Below are 13,889 nucleotides of genomic sequence, written 5' to 3'. Positions count from 1 at the left end.
CTGAGCCAGCGCCTGCTCTGCGCAGGCCCCCGCCTTCCATTCTCCCCTGCCGCTCACCGCCTAGTCCTTTCCCGAACCCCTATTAGTTCCAGCCGTCGTCCTCTCGCTAGTCTGTTCTTGGGGACCGTTCAGCGCCAACAGTTTCGGGACTAAATTTGAGCGCAGATTTTTTTCTTTTTCTTTTTCTTTTCTTTTTTGCTTAGCGCTCGCTCTTTGTGGAATTGTCGGTTAATTACCACCGCACCCATTCCCAACACTGAGTGAGGGAGTGCTTGATCTTGCAAGGAAGGAAAAAAAGGTGTCAGGGACTTGGCCTCAAGCCCCCGCACCCGCCCTCGCCAGATTCTGCTGGCCCGAATCTGGCACTCTTAGGCAGTTGGGGTGAGGTGGAGGCTGGTCTCTGGTTTCCGCTAGGGTGGCTAGGTATAGGATGCACTGGGATCCAAGGCATAGGCCTGTCTCCTTGGCCTATTCCCTCTGAGACAGGCTCAGTACCCCTCTTGGGAAACAGCCCCCAGGTCCTGCCCAGTCTGGGGAGAGACGGCCAGCAATAGTTATTGGCAGTGGAAGGGGAAGGGCCAGCTGCCTTGGGAGCCCTGCCTGGTAGTCTTGGAGTATGTTTTTACCATGCCTCAATTTCCCCAGTCCTAGGGAAAATAGCAACTCATTAGGCTCCTTTCTGCTTGCCTCCTGGCTGAGGAGACAGGAGAGCCGTGAACCAAAGGGTGTAATGAAGGGCAGGGCTATTTGGGGTGACTGTGCTCTGCTTCTTCTGGAGAGGAGTCAATTGTCGCTTACAGTTTACAAGACCTGTTACAGCTGCAGTGCTGTTTTCCCCTTTACTCAGATTAGGTGGAGTCAAATGGAGACCCAGATCTCTTAGTTCTGGGTTCCTTGGAAGGGATATAGGGGAAGGGATATAGTGGATGGGGCAGGGAACATCTCAGGTGAGCCCAGAATCTAAGGGGGGGCCAAGGCTTTTTATAATCAGAGATTGGCAGGGGGGTGGGCCAGAGCAGGCAGGATCCCATTTAGGGTCCTGGGATGGTGGAGGTACCTGATGCCCATGCCCACTGCCAGTGAGGCTCCCCTGCATCCTCTTTTTTGGGAAGTTGGGAAATAGGTGGGAAGGGACTCCTATCCTTCTGGCCCAGCTGCCCTTTGAGGGTATGACTTCTGGCCCTGATCCCTCCTGGGGCTCTGTTTATGGCTGTAATTGCATCATTAGCTAGAGTTTATAGAGTTACTTAGCACCTGCCCCCACAGGGAGTGGCCCAGCCACCCCCAGGCTTCTGTCTCTTCCTTTTCAAAGTCAACTCCATTTCTGCAGGCAGCAGGGGTTTCCCCAACTGAAGCTGGCATTAAAGCCAGGTTGGGCCTTTGTCCTGGGGATGGAGGGAAGTCAGCACTTGGGGCCCAGCTTGGGGCTGCCCTGGAGATGACAGTGGAAATTGGGTTGGCCTCTTCTGATGGGGGGAGGGGGGCTCAGGATAGTGCTGAGGTTCCCAGAGCTGCCAGAAGTGTCCACATTTCAGAATGCAGAGAGCCTGTAGGCACAGACTGTGCACCTCCTCATCTGAGAGAAGGGACTAAAAAGGCCCCCACCTCCCAGGATTAAGGGCAGAGCAGTGAGTGAGGTGCATGGTGAGTACATGCTGTTGCCCTGGAGGTTCGTGTGGAGTTTGTATAATGGATGCATGTTTATGTGTGTGGTTATGAGATTCTAGGTATTCAGTTCCCTCTGTGTAGATGAATTGTGTAGATGCCTGTGTATGAGAGTGTAACAATAACACATTTATAACATATTAAGAGGCTATTCATGTCTTTATGCTGTGCTAGAGCAATATAATAAAATTTATTTACTAACAATAGTTGCCAACATTTATTGTGTGTTAACTCTTTAGATGAGATAGGAATTATTGTTTTTATTATACCCATTCAGAGAAGTTAGGCAAGTTACTAAAAGTTGTAACAGCCTGGGCATAGCAGGACTGTGATTCTAACCCAGGTTTAACTGACTCCAAAGGGACACTAAATCCCTAAAGGAGATCACTTCAGGGTTTCCCAGGAGTGCTTTCTTTCTTTTTATTTTTTAGTTGTAGATGGGCACCGTACCTTTATTTATTTTTACGTGGTGCTGAGGATTGAACTCAGAGCCTCACGTGGGCAAGGCAAGCGCTCTACCACTGAGGCACAACCCCATCCCCCCCAGGAGTGCTTTCTTCAAAGGTTTTGTCATGATGGTTTGAGGACCTTCTTTTTCCCGTCCAGGATACATTTTCTTAGGACCACACCTGTCTCCCCACTTCTCTTCTGAGCTACTGACACAGGTAACCAAAGGAGCCTCATGAGATCTGTCCTGCCAGGCCAGGCGACAAGATGGTTCAAACCAAGCTCTCTGGGCCTCTTTGGAAACCTCAGATGACCCAAGAAGGGAGGGCAGCATCCCATATTGACCCTTCTGAGTGCCCAGCTTTGTGCTGTGGGCTTCATGCCCAATTAACCTACAGTGACGCCCTCAGAACTTTCTTGCTTAATCAGATGTGGAGGAAAGGCTGTGGGACCTTTGGAGGAGAGTAGGACAGCAGCAAAAGTCATAAGGGCACTGGATTAGGAGTCAGGGACTGTAGGCTCCCTCTGACTGGCTCTGTGGCTGGGGCAGATTCTGCTCTGCTCAGCCTCAGTTTCCATGCCTGTGAACCCAGATCATCTGTGGGGTTCCCGCCAATGTGAACACTACAGAATTTTGCCCAGGGCACTAGGTCAGGCACCAGGGTTCAGAAATGCAGGAATATAGGATTGTTTGGGAGGCTGCTAGAGTCTATGGGATTGAAATTTAGTGAAAGATTGCCCTGGTGAGGCAGTCAGGAGGTATTTTGGGGATATAACTATAGCCACCTGGGCCAGGTGTAACCTAGTCACATGGAAGTATTCACACTGTGGGCTCTGGGGCCGGGCTTGGAATCCCATCTTTGCTACTTACCTCTGTGTGACCCTTGGCAAGCTGCTTAGCCCCACTGTGCCTCAGTTTCTACACCTAAAAAATGAAGATTATAGTAGCACCTACCTAATAGTGCTGAAAGATATATATTGATGCATGAAGCACACTTAGTACTTAGAGTAATATTTAGTTATTCTTTTTTTTGGGGGGAGGGGTGCTGAACCCAGAGGCATTTTACCACTGAGCTACAGCCCCAGGTCATTTGATTTCTTATTTTGAGATAGGGTCTTACTCAGTTGCTGAGAATCTCATTATGTTGCTGAGGCTGGCCTTGAACTGTCTTATCCTCCTGCCTCAGCCTCTGCAGTCTCTGGGATTACAGGTGTGTGCCACTATGCCTGGCTATGATTAACTCTTATAAATAATTTATTTCTTCATTTTTAATTTTCAAGTGAGGAAATAGAGGCATAGAGAGCTTCGGGGAGGGAATAACGGCCTGTGGGTTCAATCAGCTCTCCCTGCGTGTCTAATGCTCTTATATGTAATGTTGTCCATGGAAATTTGCAGGCCCAGTGGCTACAGTTCCCACCACTCCCTGTGCACCACCCCAGCCCAGTTTCATTTAATCAGATGGAGGAGACTTGGCATTGCCTGCAACATCTCTGCCACCCTTGCACTGCCCCTCAGGCTTCCTTGGGGAGCATCTGGCCTGGCTGCTTACTACCCCCTCCTAGGTGTGACTCTCCCCTGTCCTCCTGGTGCCTCCCCCTCCTCCATCTCTTTAGCTATGATGACACTGAGGGCAAAGATAAAATCCCAGTGATAGGGGAGGCTCTGGGACTTATGGTGCCCACAGGAAATGCTTTGCTGTGGGGTGACGGACAGCGGGTGAGATCCAAGGGCAGCAGATAGGGGCAGAAGCAACAGACAGAGCCATCAGCAACTTTCTGTCCTGGCTCATAAGTGTGAGCATAATGAGGAGAGGAAATGAGGTTTGGTCATCCCAAGCCTCTTGGGGACAGGCCACCTTGTTGAGTCTTACGCAGACAGTGGAGGTCCCAGAGTTAGATATGATGTTGTGGAGAGCTCTCCAGGAATTCCAGGTGACTCTGTCTAGAAACCCAGGTCTGCACTCCCTTCTCCCAGCCCTGTTCATGCAGGTGCCTTCTGCACACCTGCCCCTGCCCCTCCCACTAACCAAATCTTTCTCTCCATCAGGACACACCTTTCCATCCTACTGCAGCCTGGCCGTATGTTATGGTCACCTGGGAGCCCTTAGAAAACACTTCTGCATCTGAACCTCAGGGGGAGGAGCCTAGGCATCACTATTTTAAAAAGCCCCAAATGATTCTGATGCCATTTCTCTAAGCAGTGATTTTCACATATGAGTGCATCAAAATCCCTGGAGGAATGTTAAATCCCAGATTGCTGTCCCCACCCCAGGGTGTCCCTTTCAGCAGGTCTGCTAGTCCAGGAGGTCTGGAATTGGAATTTCTGACAAGTTCTCAGGTGATGCCAGAGCTCCTCGTCCCCAGAGCACACTTAGAAAACCACTGCCTTTGGGGCCTCTTGTCTTGCCACTGCTCAGGCATCTTGGTTAGGGAGCTATAGTGACCATTTAGTCCTGTGTCCATTCTGAAGGGAAGGGACCATTTTTGAGACCATTTAGTGTCCCTCCGTCCCCCCACCTTTTGGAGCCAGTGCTCATGTATTAGTGTGTTTCATGTTACTCTAACAAGATACCAGAGGCTGGGGAGCTTTATAAAGAAAAAGTGTTTATTTAGCTCACAGTTCTGGTCAAAGGCCAAGAGGCCATATCTGATGATAGACTTCTTGCTGGTAGAGTCCTGCTTGAGGTGGTATAGGACATCACATGGCAAGAGATACAGAGCACAAGTGTGTCCCTTCTGGACTCTCTCCCTCTTATAAAACCATCAGGATTCAATCCTGGGGGCCCCCCTCTAATGATCTTATCCTAATCACCTCCCCAGTACCCCTGTCTCAGCACAATAGTCAGAATCAGTTTCTACCCTCTTCATACCTCCGAATGAGGATTAAATATCAACATATGAACCCTTAGACAGCTCTCAACCCATATCCAAACTGCAATATCCCATTAAACTGACCGCCACTCACTTACATGGTTCTTGGTCCCATTTTTTAAGACAGTGCTTAAGAAATATATGCTGCTTGAGGAGACCCTCATCATTATACAAAATACATGTATGAAAATGTGAATTTGGTGTCAACATATCTTATATACAGAGATATGATAAATTGTATAAAGATGTATTAAGAATTGTAATGCAAAAAACAATAATAATAAGAGAGCTCATGTAAAAAATAAATAAATGCATAAAAATTAAAAAAAAAAGAAATATATGCTGCTTATGAAGGCCAAGTAAGATGTATGAAGAAGGATAGTGCTATCCAGAGGGTCATCAGAACACGTGGCAGAAGCTGAAGCTGCTGCGTGGGTGCTTGGGGGCTGCAGGAGCATTGTTGGAATAGGGGCAAGTCCCAAAGCAACCCTTCAGATCACTGGAGGGCCTCTGCCGAAAGGCCTGTTGGGTTTCACTCTGGCCCACAGCGGGCAAGTATTTTATCACTGTTTGAATTGCATTTCTTATTAATAGTAAAAATAATAAAACACACACAAAAAGAACCCATTCTCTCCTTGTCTTGGCCCCACAGAGGTGGGGAGGGTAGATGGAGAACCCCTGTTGCAGGTAGCTGTGTCTACCATCTTCCAGGGCCTGGAGGGCATCGAATGGTCAGGAGAGCCTGGGGGCTCACCCTGGGGCTTGTGGGGGTAGAGTAGCCCTTGGAAACTGGAGGGAGTTGGGGTGAAACCCGGTGGGAGGTGAGGAGGGTAGGGAGAGGAGGTTGAAGGAAGAGCTTGGGGTCTGAGCCCGCACCCCTTTGTGGGTGCCCTGAGGTCAGGGCTCTGGTCTGTTTTGCTCCATGCGGTATCACCTGGAGCCTGGAAGGGAGCCTTGAGTATGGTGGATACTCGGTAAATCTTTGTGGAATGAGTGAGTGAATGGAAGTCAAGGCACCATCATGTGCCCAGAAATGAGGACACAAAAAATGCTTGACCCACAATCTCCACCTTGCAGGTGCTTCCCCGTCTAATACCCAGGACTTCGTCCACAGCCCCACAAGGTCCTGAGCTCTGCCTCTGCCCTGCCCTCTTCCACCAGGATGCAGGCCCAGCCTTCTTGGCTTGGGGTTCAGTCTGTTCCTCCCCACAGAGAGGTTGCCAGCACCCCCTCCCCCCAGTTCTCCAAGTGGGTCTGTGGGGCGGGGCTCTGGTTTGTTGGCTCCTGTTTGCCAAGGGAAGTCACAGCCTGTCCTCTGCCTTGTTTATAATTGGTTTGGGGACAACACCTGCTCAGCCCCCTCTAGTCTCTGAGGGGTGTGGAGTGGCCAGGAGGTGACACACTATACTGTCCACCCCCCTGCTGTCTCTCATCTCCTCCCTGCCCTGGCCAGGTGCATTCAGCTGCTCTGAGGGCAGCGCTGACGGGCTTTGCTCAGGCCTGATTGGAGTGGTAGAGTTGGGAGCCCTCTCAGCCAGCTGGTGCTGTCCCTATGTGGTTGAGAGGAGGGACCCCTCAGCCCCCATCCCAGAACCTCCTGGCCTTCAGCACCTTTGGATCAATAAGTGTGCCCTGAGCACCTCCTGGATACCCAGCACTATGCTGGCCAAGCCTGCGGAGTCGAGCAACAACTGGGCTCCGCCTCACCAGGGAATCTCAATCACTGCAAAGGACAGACAGGTGGAATGACAGAAGGTAGAGTTAGGAGGATGTTCCATGGGAACAAAAACGGGTGAACATAATCGTGGTAGTAACTAGCCCTTTGCCCCAAAGAGCTTGCTTCCTCTGGGCTCTGGCCAGCACAGGGACCTTGACTGAGTGTGCCCTTCCTCTGTCTGGACCCCAAAAAGAACAGCTCTACTGCTCCCCAGTCCTCTCACCTGGGGACACCTCTGCAGGCCCTGTCAGAGTCCTTTCTTCCAGGAGTTCTGGAGGCTGCTGAATAGGAGGGGAGGCCCCTGAGCCACCCGCCTGCCACTCGGAAGCCCTGAGACAAAGGGGTTTGTGGACCTGTCCATTGCTGAGTCCTAAGACTTGGGCCTGGACCCTGCTCCCCGCACCTGCAGCACCTTCTCTGTTCTTCCTCTTTCCTTTCCCCCACCCCCAGCCTCCCCTCTGCTCCTCCATCAAGTTCCTGGAATATCCACGCACCTGGAACGTCGGTCCTTAATGTATGTCGCCTGCTCTCTGTCCTCCCTTTTCTCCATCCTCTTTTATTTCTTTTTTCTGCTTCCTTCTTTTAGTGTGTTCAGAGGGTGACTGAGGTGCCTTTCCCACAGTGAGCCTCCAGGTCTCTGTCAGGAGCCCAGAGGTAGGATGAGGTGGCTTGCAGGTGCCCAGACTAACGCAGCTTCACTGCCTTTGGCCAGGAAGGGGAGTGTGGTGGCTGGGACATCCTGAGCTGGGTGGGAGATGAAAGAGGCTATGGTGGCCTGTGCCTAGGGCCTGAAGCACAGCCAATAACCTGGGCTAACTAATGGCCTCACAGACAACCCCCCAAATCCCCATTCACTATAGACCTGTGATTGCCTATAGGTTCTTTTTTTTTTTATAAAGAGAGAGTGAGAGACAGAGACAGACAGAGAGAGAGAGAGACAGAATTTTAATATTTATTTTTTAGTTTTCGGCGGACACAACATCTTTGTTTGTATGTGGTGCTGAGGATCGAACCCGGGCCGCACGCATGCCAGGCGAGCGCGCTACCGCTTGAGCCACATCCCCAGCCCTCCTATAGGTTCTTGACCAGTTTGGGGGCCTAATAACAGTATTTTTCAAAAACCAGTTGTGGGAAGAAATTAGAACTTCTGTTTATTTATATCTCATCCTTTTCTCCTTTTTAATATGAACTATAACATAATTGCCAAAAAGAGCATAAATATATGTGTATGTAAAAGTGAATCCCTAGGTAACTCACCCCCCAGATGTAGAAGCAAATGCAGCTTGAACTCCAAGATCAACATGGTCCCCTTCCCTGATGGAAGATGACCACTGTTCTGACTTTTATGATAATCATCTCTGCTTCTCTTTATCATGTAACCAGCAGTAACCACTATCCTGACCTTCACGATAACCTGTTCCTTGGTTCTCTTTATCATCTGCCCTGCTGTGTCTGCAGCTCTTAGCAATAGGGTTTAGCTTTGTGTGACTTTGAATGGAATACAGACGAGTGACCCTGGATATATTCTTGCCAGTTCAGATGTTCATGCTTTTCCCACTCAGTAGTGTATTTGTGAGAATCATCCGTGTGTGTCACCATAGAGTATAGTGTATTTGTGAGAATCATCCGTGTGTGTCACCATAGAGTGTTCCTTTTCATTGCTACATGGTATCCATTCTGGTATCCATTGACATTTGGGTGGTTTTTCTTTCTTGGCTCCTAAGAACAATAGTGTAAGAAAATCCTTGTATGTGCTTCCTAGTGCATCTGTACATAGATTTCTTCAGAGTGTATCTAACTGGGAGTGGGATTGTTCAGGCACAAGGCATGCAATGCATAGTTCACCTTCAGTAAATATTTTAAGTGTTTGGACCAATCTGCTCCCCACTGGCAACTCCTCTGAGTTCCTGTTGCTCGGGATCCTTGTCAACACTTGGTGTCGTTGGACTGTTGAATTTCTGCCATCCCGGTGAGTGAGTCGCAGTAGCTCACCATAGTTTCATTTCCATTTCCATTGTCATCTGTTTTTGTTTATGTTTGCTCATGTGCCTAATATATTTAAACATTATATAGAGTTGGTCCTCTTTATGCATGGGTTCAGCATCTGTGGATTCGGTCAACCTCAGATAAAAAATGTTTAAGGGCTGGGGTTGTGGCTCATTGGTTGAGCATTTGCCTAGCGCGCGAGGTACTGGGTTCGATTCTCAGCACCACACAAATTAATAAATAAAGGTATTGTGTCCAGCTACAACTAAAAAAAATTGTATCTGTTCTGAACCTGGATGTTCAGAGATGACATCTGATGCCATCTTTCCCTAAACAATATAGTATAACAAAGATTTACATAACATTAACATTGTATTAGGTATTATAAGTCATCTAGAGATGATTTAAAGTATACAGGATGGTGTGCATAGGTCATAGGCAAATACTGGGCCACTTTATATAAGGGGCTTGAGCATCTGCATATTTTACTATCCAGGAGGAATCAGTGTATCAGGGATACCAAGGGATTGACACTAAAGAAAGAGGCATATGACAGTGCTCAATTTTTTTTTTTTTTTTTTTTTTTACTGACAAGAGTCTAGGATCAAAATAATGGAAAGACCTCTGTAATACTAACTACCAGAAAAGGGGCTGGTGTGTTGCATGGGAATGGGAGGGTAGCCTTTGGTCTTAGAAGGAGCCCCCAAGTGTCAGTGCCTCCCAGGGGGCATCTTCTTCCCAGAGGTACAGAGCTCACTGAGTACCCACCACCCTTCAGGACCTCCTGCCTGAACATCTGGCAAGGGAGGCGGGGAGACTCCAGGGCTAGAGCCCTCAGCCATGTAACCTTCCACTTAGAATTGGCAGGTGTCTGTCTTAACTGCTTCTAAGGTAATAGTTCTCGACAGGGGTGATTCGGTACCCCCAGGGAACATTTGGCAATGTCTGATGACGGTGGCTAGGGATGCTGCCAAACAGTCTAAGATTCACAGAGCATCCCCCACAACAAAGAATCATCTGGCACAAGCGTTGTGCTGTTGAAGTTAGAAACTCGGCTACGAAAAGAGCCAGGAAGCTGACATCTGCCATAAACTTGAGGCATGGCCTCAGAGAAGTCATTTCAGTGCTTTGAGCCTCAGACTCCTTATCTGAGAAATGGGAGTAGCAAGGGTGGCTGCCTGTCCCCTTAATGGGGCTGTCATCAGGATGGGGCGGTGGTGGGTGCGCTGGCAATTGGGAAGCATTCTTGTGGGGGCCCTGTCCAGGGGAGGAGGCTTCCCAACTCAGTGACTGTTTCCTTGTCTGCTGAGCCAGAGGCCTCAGGTGATGAGCTGCGAGCCTTGGCCCTGGATCTTCCTGCTCCAGGGGCTGTAGGGAACCACCCTCAGGGCCCCTGCCTTTTGATGAGGACTGCAGAAACCAAGGGCTCTCTGGGAGCCCTGGGGCCCAGGCAGAACCACTTCTGACTCTGTCCTGAGCTGGACAGGAGTCCAAGGTTGTGGGGTGATAAGAGGTGCTTATCATGTTCCTTATCTGAGGCCCCATTGCAGGTTCAGGGCCGTGAGGGGGTGGGAGTCAGAGGTCAGCGCTGGGGGCTCTGTACACCCGGGCCAGGCTCCTGCTCGCCTTTTGTGTCTTTCCAGAGTTTGCTATCCCAGGGAGGCCCTAGATTGGACCAGAGCCAGGGCTGATCCTCTCCAGGCCTCTCTGAGCTCTCTGTCTGGGGGCTTGCCTCACCTGGTTGGAACGTTTGCCTTCTCCAGGCGCCATGGCCTGCTCTTCCCCTATACCCTCTTCATTCCCGAAGCATGCTCTCCCGGAAGGGCCTAGTAAGTTCATCCACCTGGAGATGTAGATGATTGATAATACTTTAATGGCTGCCGGCCTTCTCAACAAGGAGTAGTACCTACTAAAGGTGGGAATGCCTTCGCCACCAGAAATAGCAGTAAATGCAGTCTTTGTCACATCTCTTTGACAGGGTGTTAGAGAAATGTTTTGTGGGTTAAGGAAGCACACAAATCACATCTGTAGTAGCAAGAGTTTCCAACAAGCGAAAAACTCATGGTGGCTTGGATCTTCCCAAAGCCTCACAGAGTGATATTTGGTCTTCCATTTCAAAGGGGGCTAGAGAAAGTCTGTGAACTGGGTGCCCAGAGGCCAAGGTGGCGGGAGTATGGTCAGCCAGAGAGGTGGTGAACTGTAGTGTCCTCCGGGTGGGACTGGCAGGAGGCATGGGTTGGGGTTGGACTGTCCTAGGCCTGGTAAGACTCTGATCCCAGTGAAATCATGGCCCCTCTGTGTCTCTCCCTCTCCGTGTCTGGGGACCTTTGGGCCCAGGCTGAGGTGGCGCAGCTGTGAGAGCCTCCATCTGGGAGGTGGGCTCACTCTGAGGCCTGGAGCACTGGGCTGGTGAGATTGGAGCTGTTCTGCCTCGGGTAAGCTTGTGGGTGTGAGTGAGAGGCCTTGGGGCGCGCGGTTCCCTCTGTGCTGTGAGTAATCCTTCACCACATTGCAGCTCCCAGGGGATTGTGCAACTTCCTCTCGGGCTGAGGTGTAGGGGGCTGGGTAAGAAACAGTGCTGGGGAAAATGAGGAAACTGGGGCTGGGGCCGGGGCTGGGGTGGGGATGTGGCCCTTGGCTCTGCCCCCCCGCAAGCTGAACCTCCTTCCAGGGGCCTCCTTGCAGGACCCTGTCCTCTCCCATGTATGTGCAAGTGTGTGGTGGGTGGGTGAATGGGGACAAGGCCAGCAGCTGCACTGGCATCAGTAAGTCTTTCGAGGCCATAGGGATGGCCCTGAGCAGGGGTAGGGCTGAGAGTAGGTAGGGGCGGATGGAAGAGCCGGAGGTCCAAGTGCCCAGCCTCAAAGAGGAGCCCAGTGTGGCGCAAAGCTCAGGAAACCAGGAATAGGCCAGAGCCTGCCTCAGTTTCCTTATCTCCCCAGCTCGTTTCAAAGTTCAGGTGAAAATGTCACTTAGCATGGCACCAGCCAGGCCACAGCACATCCCACTTTCATCTGGCACTGGGAGTGTCCCCGTTTGGAGTTGACAGTCATCATTCCTACCTAGTGGGTTCATTCTGAGGATTAGAAGACTTAGTTTACAGGAAGTGCGTAGAACAGAGCCTGGTCTCCACTAAGTAATCGCTCTGCCCAGGTTGACATTTTACCTGTGCAGAGTATATTGGTGTGCAAAAACTGACCCAGGCTCGTGTCAATTACTTTTTTTTTTTTTTTTGTAGTGCTGGGGGTTGAACTCAGGTAGGCAAGTGCTAGAACATAGGTAGGCAGGTGCTGTGCTGCGAGAAACATCCCCAGCCTGGAAACTGCCTTCAGTGTGGGGCTCTGAGTTGGAGCTGGGAATCACAGTAAGTGCTCACATTTAGTAGGCTCTGTGCTGTGCCAAGAGCTTCACCTGTATTGGCTCACCCTCCCTCACAGTTGCACTTGAGGTGGATTCAATTACCCTCATTTTTATACATGGAGGCACAGAGGGGTCCAGGGACTTGCCCCAGGATAGTAATGTCAGTGAGGAGGGATGGTAGATGGTCCACTAGGCCCTCCTGGGGAATCCCTCATCTTGCCCCTCAATGGGTTTAGCTGGAGGTGGTAGGATGGGGAGCAGGGCTGCCATGAGGGGAAGGAAGAGTGGCTGTGAAGCCCTGGGACCTGGCCAACAGCCCTCTCGTGTCTTTCTCCTGTCCCCAACCAAGAGTAGGTTAATACAAGGAGTGGCTTTTCAGTAGTTGGAGCTGGAGAGGACTTCCTAGGAGCTTGGGCTTCTGCCAGTGTGTATACCTGAGAGGGGGGCTGAAGACGACTCACCCGGAGAGCACGTGGTGCCGTGGTCATGAAGACCTGGCTCTGTCCAAGCCACTTACCACGTGACCCTGAGCCTCAGTTTCCTCAGTCCCTACCTGCTAGAGTGCGGTGAGGATGATTGAGATAGATGGTAAAATACCTAGCACAGACTTGGCTCCAAGTATCTGACAGTGGATGCCATTTTTAAGCTCCTGTTGCATAGGGGGCCGTGCACCAGGCAAGGGGTCAGCTACACACATATCCTTAGAAGGATGTTTTTCTGAGCTGTGGATCAAAACCATTAACTGGACCCTAATCTGGTCATGACATCTGTGTAGTAGATCTCCATGAACATTTTTTTTAATGAAAAACAATAGAGATGAGTATGGTGGTGCATGCCTGAAATCTCAGTAACTCAGGAGGCTGAAACAGGAGGATCACAAATTTGAAGCCAGCCTCAGCAATTTAGCAGGACCTTAAGCAACTTAATGAGACCCTGTCTCAAAATACAAATTAAAAGGGCTGGGGATGTAGCTCAGTGGTAAAGCACCCTGGGATTAAATCCCCTGTACAAAAAAAAAAAAAAGAACAGAAAATTACAGTATTGGTTAAGTGTTATTTTGTGAAGCACATTGTTTCGTGGTATGTGTGTTTGTGTCTGTTGTTTGTGTGTGTGTAGGCATGCATGCACATGCACATATCCAAGGTGAAATGAAATATGAAGTGTATCTTTCAGTGAGTCACTGTCACAAACTTTTTCTGTCTCTGCCTTGGAGACTCTCCCTCCTGTGCAGGATTCATGGGGTAGCTACTGAGTACGAGACCCAGCCCCAGAGGCTGGGCCAGGCTGCCTGCCTTGGGTAAACCTAACAGTTTGGCTGGGGAGTCAGGGTTCAGCTCTTAGCAAAGTGGCTGCCAAACCTGTGGGTAAGCCCAGGCGGAGTGCAGGGGTGGTCACGGAGGGCTTCCTGGGGGTGCTGACGTGTTGGGTGGAGACGGTGCTTGGCATGAATGGTTGGCTTGGGGTCTGGACCAGTGAGTGGAGGGCTGCAGGGCCAGGCCTGGAGGGAGATGTCCATGTGAGTTGAGCAGAGGGTTGGTTGAGGGCACTTGGTGAGGGCTGTGTCCATTTCCCCTGACTGGGTCGAGTATGGGAAGGGAGGTTCAGGTTTATAGATGCTCCCCTCAGCTTGCAGTGAACATGAGTAGGAACCCAGGGTCCAGGGCCCAGGGCTCAGCTGTTTCCTTCTCTTGCCATGGTCCTGGGAGCCTCTTGAACTTTCCCCTACCCTCCAGAACCCTGGTGGCTCTGGTGGGTTTGGCCTGAGAGCTGGCTCTAAGCCCTGAGCCCTGCTCCAGGAGCCAGGAGACTTTCTACTGTATAATTCTCTGACCTGGTAAGTGCT

The sequence above is a fragment of the Marmota marmota genome, unplaced genomic scaffold (genome assembly GCF_001458135.2).
Source record: "Marmota marmota marmota unplaced genomic scaffold, marMar, whole genome shotgun sequence".
NCBI lineage: Eukaryota > Metazoa > Chordata > Mammalia > Rodentia > Sciuridae > Marmota > Marmota marmota.
Note: the sequence above shows the minus strand (reverse complement) of the source record.